The 9,591-nt window shown below is 44.8% G+C and overlaps 1 non-coding gene across 1 annotated transcript; it reads right to left on the reverse strand.

The window, feature by feature from the left end:
• Window positions 1-4,458: 4,458 nt before the first annotated feature.
• On the reverse strand, window positions 4,459-4,564 carry LOC120268518. Its single transcript, XR_005538958.1, has one exon. It is a non-coding gene; the product is annotated as a small nucleolar RNA R71 (small nucleolar RNA).
• Window positions 4,565-9,591: the final 5,027 nt, after the last annotated feature.

Raw genomic sequence — 9,591 nt, forward strand, 5'->3', positions numbered from 1 at the left:
GCACGATTCACTTAGGGCACATCATGGCGAGTACATCGGACATCGGGGGCACTATGCTGGGCGGGAGAGATCTTCTTGGGACCCTACATTCACGAGATTAGTGCTGGGCATGGGTCTCTTGGATTCGATTCACGACGAGAAGGCGAGTATACCTGCTTCCCACAGGCCTGAGGGGCGATGAGGGTTGATGGGCATGGTCCTTGAGGGGTTAGGGGCGCAGGTTTTTGCGTTAGTGCTACCGGCTCGGAGATAACCGAGGATGAGGGTGATGAAGCACGGGCATCTCACGCACTCCCGAGCCTCATCCCGGCCCGGATGGAGACCGAGGGTACCTCTAGTAGTAGAGGCCATCCCCGTGCGTATATTTTCACTATCTAGAGCTTATGATCGCTTTGAGAGGCTCGAGGCGCTTTGAGTGATCTGATGTGAGGTAGGCGAGGCTCGGGCCAAGATTGTATAGATTAGGGATCACGCAGGGCCACTCAATACCAGAGTTCATAGCGAGGTTTTCGATGTATTTGCACTGAGATCTTAGGCGTGACATTGCCTCATCATTTGTCTTACGACTGAGGACTTCTCGAGGCCGCATTAGTTCCTCCTAGCCCTCATCCCCTACTACGGCACGGTGGACCCACCATGTGCATCTTCACCCGATAGTGAGTGATACGGAGCCCGAAGCGACACAGACATTTGATTTTTGTTTTTCCCGCATTTTTCTTTTTATGTTGCATTTTTATTTTAGACTTTTCACTCGAGAAAAGTTCTCCTTACGAGTTTATTTTCATTTTGCATCTGGAGTTGTATTCATTTTTCTATATTTTTATATACACTCGAGATATGTCTTTATTGAGCTTTCTGAGATCCCTCGTGTATCGTGCAGATGGTCTTGTCTTCTTGGGGATTGAGACTTAGTCATGGGCACGGCCAGGGTCTCTGGGTGCCCGGCCGTGTGAGCTTCATAACCCGTCGAGAATACTACTCCCCATGGGATTAGCTTCATCAAAGCACTAACACTAGGAGTCGGGGAGTATTGTTTTGATTGCTTCTCCGACATTTTGCTTTTGAATGATTTTATATTTTTAGTGAGCTTGCATGTGTACATTGGGGACAATATACAACTTAAGTGTGGGGGGTTTCATGGTGCACACATCTTTTTCTATTGTTCTTGATTATTATATGCTCACATAGCCAATGGCACTTCACCTTAGTTGTAAGGATTGAGATGTTTTTCATGCTCTAGTTCTTGCTTGAATTTCTAGGAATGTTTGCCCGATTTACATAATGCACTACTCATTCTTTAAACTCTTTTGGAAACTCAAGTTTGATGTTAAAGGGTCTAGTTATAGTTGCTTCTTGTTTTAAATTATTATTGTTTATTTGTGCTTGTTGTGTGGAAAGAGCTACCACCTATGAAGTATGAATCTACTCTCATAAGTCGGATACTAGTTATGCCCTAATGAGAGAAAAGAGCTATCTCATAGGATGAGTGAAAAGCTACCACTCCGGTAGAAAGAGCTATCACCTCGAAAGTGTGAGAGCCACCTTAGCGGCCGCTTTGGAAAGGGCTACCTTAGAGGATGTGTGAAGCTACTACCATCTTTGAAATTGTTGTCACTTTTGTAGATAAATAAGTCCCTTGTACTTAGAACTTTGAGGAGTATACTTTGGGTTGACTTGAGTGAGTTCACACATGTACACAACTTCGGGTTTTTTTTCCTTTGTAATTCAAGTTTTTAGCTAGAGCACTAATTTTTTCGTATTTAGTGTTGAAATCCTCCTCACTTGTAGAATGCTCTCTTTGTATATTTTGGTGAACCTAAGGCCAAGCACTTTCAATATTTTCTTCATGGATGCACATAACATTTTAATTTTTGCTTGAGGACAAGCAAAAGCTTAAGTGTGGGGGAGTTTTATAAGTGCTTGTGCGATATGAACACGAAGCGTTCATTCCTTATGTTGAGCATTACTTTTCTCAGGATTTTACACTAATATGTGTGTTTTTATGTTACTTTCGTGCAGGTAGGGTTGTGAGGCCAAGTATAAATGAAAGAAGCCAATGTGGATTACAATGCGCCGATTTTGGAGGAAATCTTGCTAAGGTTCAAATGCGAAGACATAGGTCGATGTGAGATGCTAGAGTGTGTGCCAACCTCCTCGTATTCGAGTTGCCACATCCATTTGGAGGGGCACAAAGGCAGTCACACTCGAGCATTCTGACTTATGCACATAGAACAAGAGCTTCACCAACGTGCCTATCATTGAAGATGCAACTGATCCACGATGTGAACGTGTGCCCATTTGCGTTACTCCGATGAAAGTATCGATTTGGGAAGCTATTCAGGCCAGATACTATAGTAGAGCACTATAGCAACACGGTATAAAAATCGTAGCAAGCTGCTCAAAAGTCGGTGAGAAAACGAGGAGTTCGAGGAGGATCCACAGGCGTGTGGAAATTATCAATGCCCGTGTGGAAATTCCTCACGAGGTGTGTGAAGCATCCACGCGTGCAATCGCCCGATTCAGGCAGTATTTAAAAGCCGAATCAGCCCGATTTTATTATTCTTTTCTCCATCTTTTCCCTAACTTGAGAGAGGGCTTGGCTAGGGGTTTCAAGGGGTATTGGCCAAGGTTTTGGAGAGGTTCTATGGCTCCAACATCATCATTCCTTAGGAAGAAGGTTGGTAGGAGAGCTTACGTTGAGGCATATCCTATACCGGGATGAGGGAATCCTGGACTGATCTAGTAGAGGACTTTCCTCAAGACCATTGACATGACTATCGAGGGGTTTTCTTATGGATTTATTGCTTTTACATTCTATTTCTTTGATTGTACTTAGCTCCATGGAGAGCTAAACCCCTAGTGGGTATTCGTATTGTGAACCCTACGATATATTTGTTTCTTTTGAACCTCTTTATTATGCTTTTCAATAAATTGATGTTTATTGTAAGTTCCAACCTTGAATGCTTGATTGTATGAACATTTCTCCTAGAGTGACACTAGGGTTGAGAGTTCTTGTTGCTAACCTTGGAGTGAGTGACACACCATGAGCGTTAGACAAAAACTAGGTTGGAGAGGGTTGAGAGGGTGAGTCAAGAGTGCAGGGAGGCGTCCGCTTTCCCCCTCGGCGTGATAGATTCCACCTCCGTTCCTTGAGTTCTTTGCGGTCATAATAGAGTGAATGGTCTAAGGGATGAACTTCCGTTGGGGAGCTTAGTCTGGGCGTGCAACGGAGTGAAGCGTTGAGGTTATCTTAGTATCTACGGCTGAATTGTGGTTAGGGACCTTCCACCTGGACCAAACGGTTAGGTCTATTATAAGGAAGAGATTTATCACTTTGAATCCCTAGAGCTCATTGCAACTCTATGCAGAGTCGAGGTGTTGAGATTGTTCGATTTCTCCTCCGGGACATATATTGAGTTAGGCATAGTTGACCTTAGATTTGGGACTATGTAATTAAGGAGTTCCACGACTCACCACTACATTGATTTTGGAAGCATAATAGAGGGTTCTTGCACTTGAAACAATTATCCTAGGCGGAGCATTATCCCAGTATCCTATCTTTTATCGATTGCCTTACCCCTTCTTTACTTTTGCTCTCTTACTTGTTGCTTTTAATGTTGAGAATTGAATCATTGTCACACTCATTATCATTGATCTTTTACATAGCTAAGAATCGAATTAAGTATTTTTATTCCCTACTCCACATGGATTCGACACACGCTCACCCGGGAGTATTACTTCGACAAACCCGTGCACTTGCGGGATATACGCAAGAGGACCTTGTCAAGTTTTTGGCGACGTTGCCGGGGGGTAGGCATTTTGAGATACTTTGCACTTTGTTTTCCTAGCTATTTCACCACATATTTTATTTCATATCTTCTTATTATATCATCATTCTGATTTCTTTTTCTTTCTTTTTGGTTGCAGCTATAGGTTATGACCCGAGCCTCAATATTGATTGAAGGAGATCCACGAGCTTTAATGTACACTTAGAAGAAAAAGGGAAAAGAGCCTCTGCAAGAAATGATCTAATCCAGCTGATTTGGAAGCGGAAAGAATATGAAAAACAGAGGCAGCAGTAATGAGCAACAGCGAACATTATCCGATTATGCCGGACTTCAGATGTTGGGAACACAATCGAGTATTGTGCGTCCCCAAATTACAGCTTTGAACTTTGAGCTGAATCCGGCATTCATCCACATGTTGCAGCAATACGTACAGTTTAATGGTTTGGCCGATGAGGATCCAAACAGTCACATAGAGAGCTTTATTAAGGTGTGTGATATGCTGAAGATAAATGATGTGACGGATGATGCCATCAAATTTAGAGCCTTCCCATTTTCCCTAAAGGGGAGAGCGAAGCAGTGGCTGCACTCGTTACCTAGAGCGTTAATTACCACGTGGGAGGAGATGGTGGAAGCTTTCTTAACCCGTTATTTCCCTCCCGGAAAACCAGCAAAGCTTAGGAATGAGATCTCATTCTTTGTTCAGTTGGAATTGGAGTCTCTATTTGAGACATGGGAAAGATTCATGGAGCTCCCGAGGAAGTGCCCAAACAAGGATTCTCGGGAGTGGATGATTGTTCAAACCTTTTACAATGGTTTAAATCTGAGTACAAGGCAACTCTTGGATGCGGCATCAGGAGGTACCTTAGGTAGGAAGACCCCCGATGAGGCCCGTCAGTTGATTGATGAAATAGGGTTAAACAACTACCAATGGAATGATATGGAGAACAAAAAGGTGGCGGTCTTCATGAAATAGATGCTGTAACTTCATTGGCAGCCCTAAGTGGAAAAATTTGAGTAAGAAGTTAGATCTTCTAACTTCAAGCGAGTGGCGACCGTGACTAATTGCACGGGTGTGGTGGAGGACATGCTCCTCCGTTTGCCCAATCTCTATTGGTGATGTTTCTTCGATTGGAGAATGTTGATTTTTGTAGGTAATGGCATGAGACCTCAACTGAAAACCCATATAGCAATACCTACAATCCGGGTTGGAAGAATCATCCCAATTTTTAATGGAGTAACCAGGGTCCACAAAAGGCCATGGGGCCACCAGGTTTCCAACAACAATAACAAGCCCCTCAAGTGGAAAAGCGAGGTCTTAGGGTTTGGAAACCCGAATGAGTGACCTAGAGAAGCACTTGACTAGATTCATACAATCTGAAAAATACAAGGGTTTGAATCGGGTTGAGTCTACACTTCGCAACCACACCGCCTCTTTGCATAATCTTGAAAATCAAGTGGGGTAAATTGTGAAGTCTCTCTCCGAAAGGCCACATGGAAGTTTACCAAGCAATACAGAGACTAACCCTAGAGAGCATGTGAAGGCGATCACTGCGAAGTGGTCGTGAGGGTTGAAGGTAGGCTTCGAGGTGAGATGCCAAAAGAATCGCACCCGAGTTTAGAAAGATGGAAGAGGGGACAAGCAAAGATAAAGAGTTGGCATCCCCACCTTTCAAGCCGAGAATCCCTTTATCCCTCTAGATTGAAAAATGACCAAGGGGATGAACAGTACAAGAAGTTCCTGAGTTTGTTCAAGCAACTCCATATTAATATTCCTTTTGTTGAGGCATTGGCCCAAAATGACTAAGTATCGCGAAGTTCTTGAAAGACTTGTTGACTAACAAGAGAAAGTTGGAGGAAAGTGCTTCAGTGATTCTAGATTCTTCCTGCTCGTTGGTATTGCAAAAGAACATGCCGAACATGAAGAAAGACCCGAGCAGCTTCATAATTCCGTGTAATATTGTTAATCTTGGGGAGGAAATGGCATTGGCGGACTCAGGGGCAAGTATCAACATCATGCCATACACCTTCTTTCAAAAGCTAGGCTTGGGCGAGCCTAGGCCTACTCGGATGACTTTGCAACTAGCAGACCGAATAGTGCGACATCTGAGAGGTATCATTGAAGACGTGCTTGTCAAGGTGGACAAGTACATTTTTTCCGGTTGACTTTGTAGTGCTAGATGTCGATGAGGATGCGGATGTACCTTTGATACTTGGGAGACCGTTCATGCAGACTTCCAAAGCATTGATTGACATGGACGGCGGAGAGCTCACCTTGAGAGTTGGTGATGACAAGCTCACATACCGCCTTAATGAGGTCATGCGGCATTCTCTCGATTTCGATGATACTTTATATTTTCTAGACACTACTAATGAGATTGTTGATGAATACATACAGGAGATGTTCGATCCCGATCCGTATGAAGGTTTGTTCAACCAATAGGAGGGACATGAAGATGTTATGATGCTTGGATCGATGGAAGAAGTACCATCTACCCCGGGGATCTTCAAGAAGGTGCTCCGGAAAAATGAAGAGGGCTACGAGATGCCACTGGAAACACTCCAAGGCTGTTGGAGATGTACGTGAACTTAAGAAGTTGGACGTATCATTGTTAGGTGGTCTGAAACCCGATAATACACCCTCTACTCTCAAGAGACTTTGCACATCATGCTTTCAAGTCATGGGTGAGAGGGCAGCTTTCATTCACGAACCCTTGTGAGGTAAGACAAGGTACGTCAAGCTTAGTGACGTTAAACAAGTGTTTACTGTTTCTTAGCTTTTAGTTTAGTTTGTTTGCATGAATAATTTGTTAAGTGTTGGTGTCTTAATTTCTTAGATGCTTTTGCTAAGATTTCCTTGTGAACTTTGAATTTTATTCGTGTGTTTTCATGTTGAATTGGCGAAGTTTGGTCGTTTGAGCTCTATTCCATATTTTTCACTGGTAAAATTTGCATAATAGGGCAGGCTCTAAGTGTGTAAACATGTTCAGAAATTTTCTGTAGAACCTGCAGATTTTTCTAAGTCATCCAAAGAAAACACACGGGCGTGTGGAATTTCCGCACGCCCGTGAAGTTGCACTGCGAGCTCATCCAGAGAAGGCACAGGGGCGTGCGGCTACCCCTGTGAACGACCATACGATTAGCACACGCCCGTGGGTAATTTCCACATGGACGTGTGAAGTCCTGTAGGGTTTGGCGAATTTTCCCGAGAGAACACAGGGGTGTGGACTTGCCTCTGTGGGCGACCTTGTGAACCATGCACAGGCGTGGGTAATTTCCACACGCCCATGGTAAACTCTGCAGAGGAGTTCTCTCCATCCTGAGAAAACACAAGGGCGTGCGGCTGCGCCTGTGAGTTGGGCATGTGAATGTCCACGGCCATGCGGAATTTCAGCACGGGCGTGTATAACACTTGGTATTTTTCTCGGATGTCCAGAGAAGCCACAGGGGTGTGCGGCTTCCCCTGTGGGTCGGACACACGGGCGTGGGTATTTTCCACATGCCCGTGTGAGAACAATCAGAGTCGAAGGAGTGTTTTCCCGAGAGCGCACAGGGGCGTGCATGCGCCCTTGTGGCTCTTTTGTAATGAAGCGCACGGGCGTGGGTAATTACCGCACGCCCTTGTGGATGCACAGAACATCAAGGGTCGCGAGTCCTTTTTAAAGAAGAATAGTTTCTTTCCCCCCCCCCCTTCACGACCTCTATTCATCTGAAAACACTCTCACATTGTTATCCGATTTCATAGAGCTACGAGTGATAGGATTTTTGCAAGGTTTTCCACCCGGGTTCGTCATTTTTCTCATCTCATCTCGGTCAGGCTCTATTCCTCGTTTTCTTTGCCAATTCATGTTTTCCATCAATTAATCTGGTAAATAATGCTTCGTTTCTTCAATTAGAAGGATAATTGATGCTTAGAATGAAGTTAGAAATATTTTTAAGTTGTATTGTTGAATTTTTGGAGTGCGGCCATGCGGTTTTCACGCCCCGTGGATCCACACGGGCGTGCGAAAATTCCACATGACCGTGTGTATTTGTGCAGTATTATTTTATCAACTTGTTTGATCGATTCGATTCAAATTTTGCATATTATGGTACCTCGATCGAAGAAGCAAGCTGATAAGAAGCCGCGTGAGTCATCCCCTGAGCCCGAGGGCATGAGGTTTGCGATTCCAGAGCATCAGGTTCGCTATGAGCGCCTATCGAGACTTCGCTTCAGACAAACTCGATTCCTGGACACGACTATACTGCGAGATCTACAGCAGGGAGATGAGTTCACTGATAAGGTAGAGGATCTTGTTTCAGCAGGTGGTTGGCAGCAGTTATTGAAGATTAGAGAACCCGCCATCCGAGAGTTTGCACTGGAGGTATTATCATCATTCGAATTTGATAGATCTTACACAAGCTTCGACAGTTTGTATACCATTCAGTTCATAGTATTTGGACACCACCATACCTTGAGAGTCACTCAGTTTTTGATACGACTTGGCTTGTATGAGGAGGCATTCACAGATACGGAGGAGTACTCTCAGTTATCGACTGATTATCCTGGCACGTTGACCCCGCAGAGAGCTTACAGAGTGCTATGTGGTCAGGGTCAGTACAAGCCGGGGGTGTCCAAGGCCACATGCCTTTCCTGACCTGCTTACATATATTTACATGCCATCATGAGTAGATCAGTGAATGGCCGTGGTGATAGCACTAGTGTTTTGAGCCGACAGGAATTATTGTATCTGTACTCGATGGTGCAGTGCGTACCGATTCACTTAGGGCACATCATGGCAGAGTACATCAGACATCAGGGGCACTATGCTAGACTGGGAACGATCTTCTTGGGACCCTACATTACGAGATTAGTGCTAGGCATGGGTCTCTTGGATTCGATTCGTGGGGCCAAGAAGACAAGTATACCTGCTCCCTTGAGCCTAGAGACGATGAGGTTGATGGGCATGGTCTGCAGGGTTAGGACAGGGGTTTTTGCGTTAGTGCTACCAGCTCCAGAGATAGCCGAGGATGAGGGTGATGAAGCGGGGGCATCTCAACCCACTCCCGAGCCTCAGCCAGCCCGATGGAGACCGGGGTTTTTGAGAGGCTCGAGAGTGCTTTGGGGGTGATACGAACTGAGGTAGCTGAGGCTCGAGCCGAGATTGCAGAGATTAGCGATACGCAACCCACTCAGTACACACAGTTCATGCCACATTTCGACGTATTGCAGCAGATCTTAGAGCGCGACATCGCCTCATCATTTGTGTTACGGCCGAGTACTCCTCAGGCCACATCAGTTCCTCCGGCACCCTCATCCCCTACCCCGGCATCGGTGGACCCACCATGTGCATCTTCACCGTATGGGCAGTGAGCAATTTCGAGCCCGGCTGACACTCGACATTTGATTTTGTTTTTTCCCGCATTTTCTTTATGTTGCATTTTTATTTTAGACTTGTTCACTCAGAAAGGATTCTCCTTCTGAGTTTATTTTCATTTTGCATCTCGAGTTGTATTCATTTTCTATATTTTATATACACTCAAGATATGTTTGTTTTTATTGAGCTTTACTGAATCCCCTCGTGTATGCGTGCAGATGGTCTTGTCTTCTTTGGAATTGAGACTTAGTCATGGGCAAGGCCAAGATGCTGAGGCACTTGGCCGTGTGAGCTTCACAACCCGTCAGAATACTACTCCCATGGGATTAGCTTCATCAAACGCAACACTAGGAGTCAGGGGAGTATTGTATTGATTGCTTCTCCCACATTTGCTTTTGAATGATTTATATTTTGAGTGAGCTTGCATGTGTACATTGGGGACAATGTAC

The sequence above is a fragment of the Dioscorea cayenensis genome, chromosome 1, assembly GCF_009730915.1.
Source record: "Dioscorea cayenensis subsp. rotundata cultivar TDr96_F1 chromosome 1, TDr96_F1_v2_PseudoChromosome.rev07_lg8_w22 25.fasta, whole genome shotgun sequence".
Taxonomy (NCBI): domain Eukaryota; kingdom Viridiplantae; phylum Streptophyta; class Magnoliopsida; order Dioscoreales; family Dioscoreaceae; genus Dioscorea; species Dioscorea cayenensis.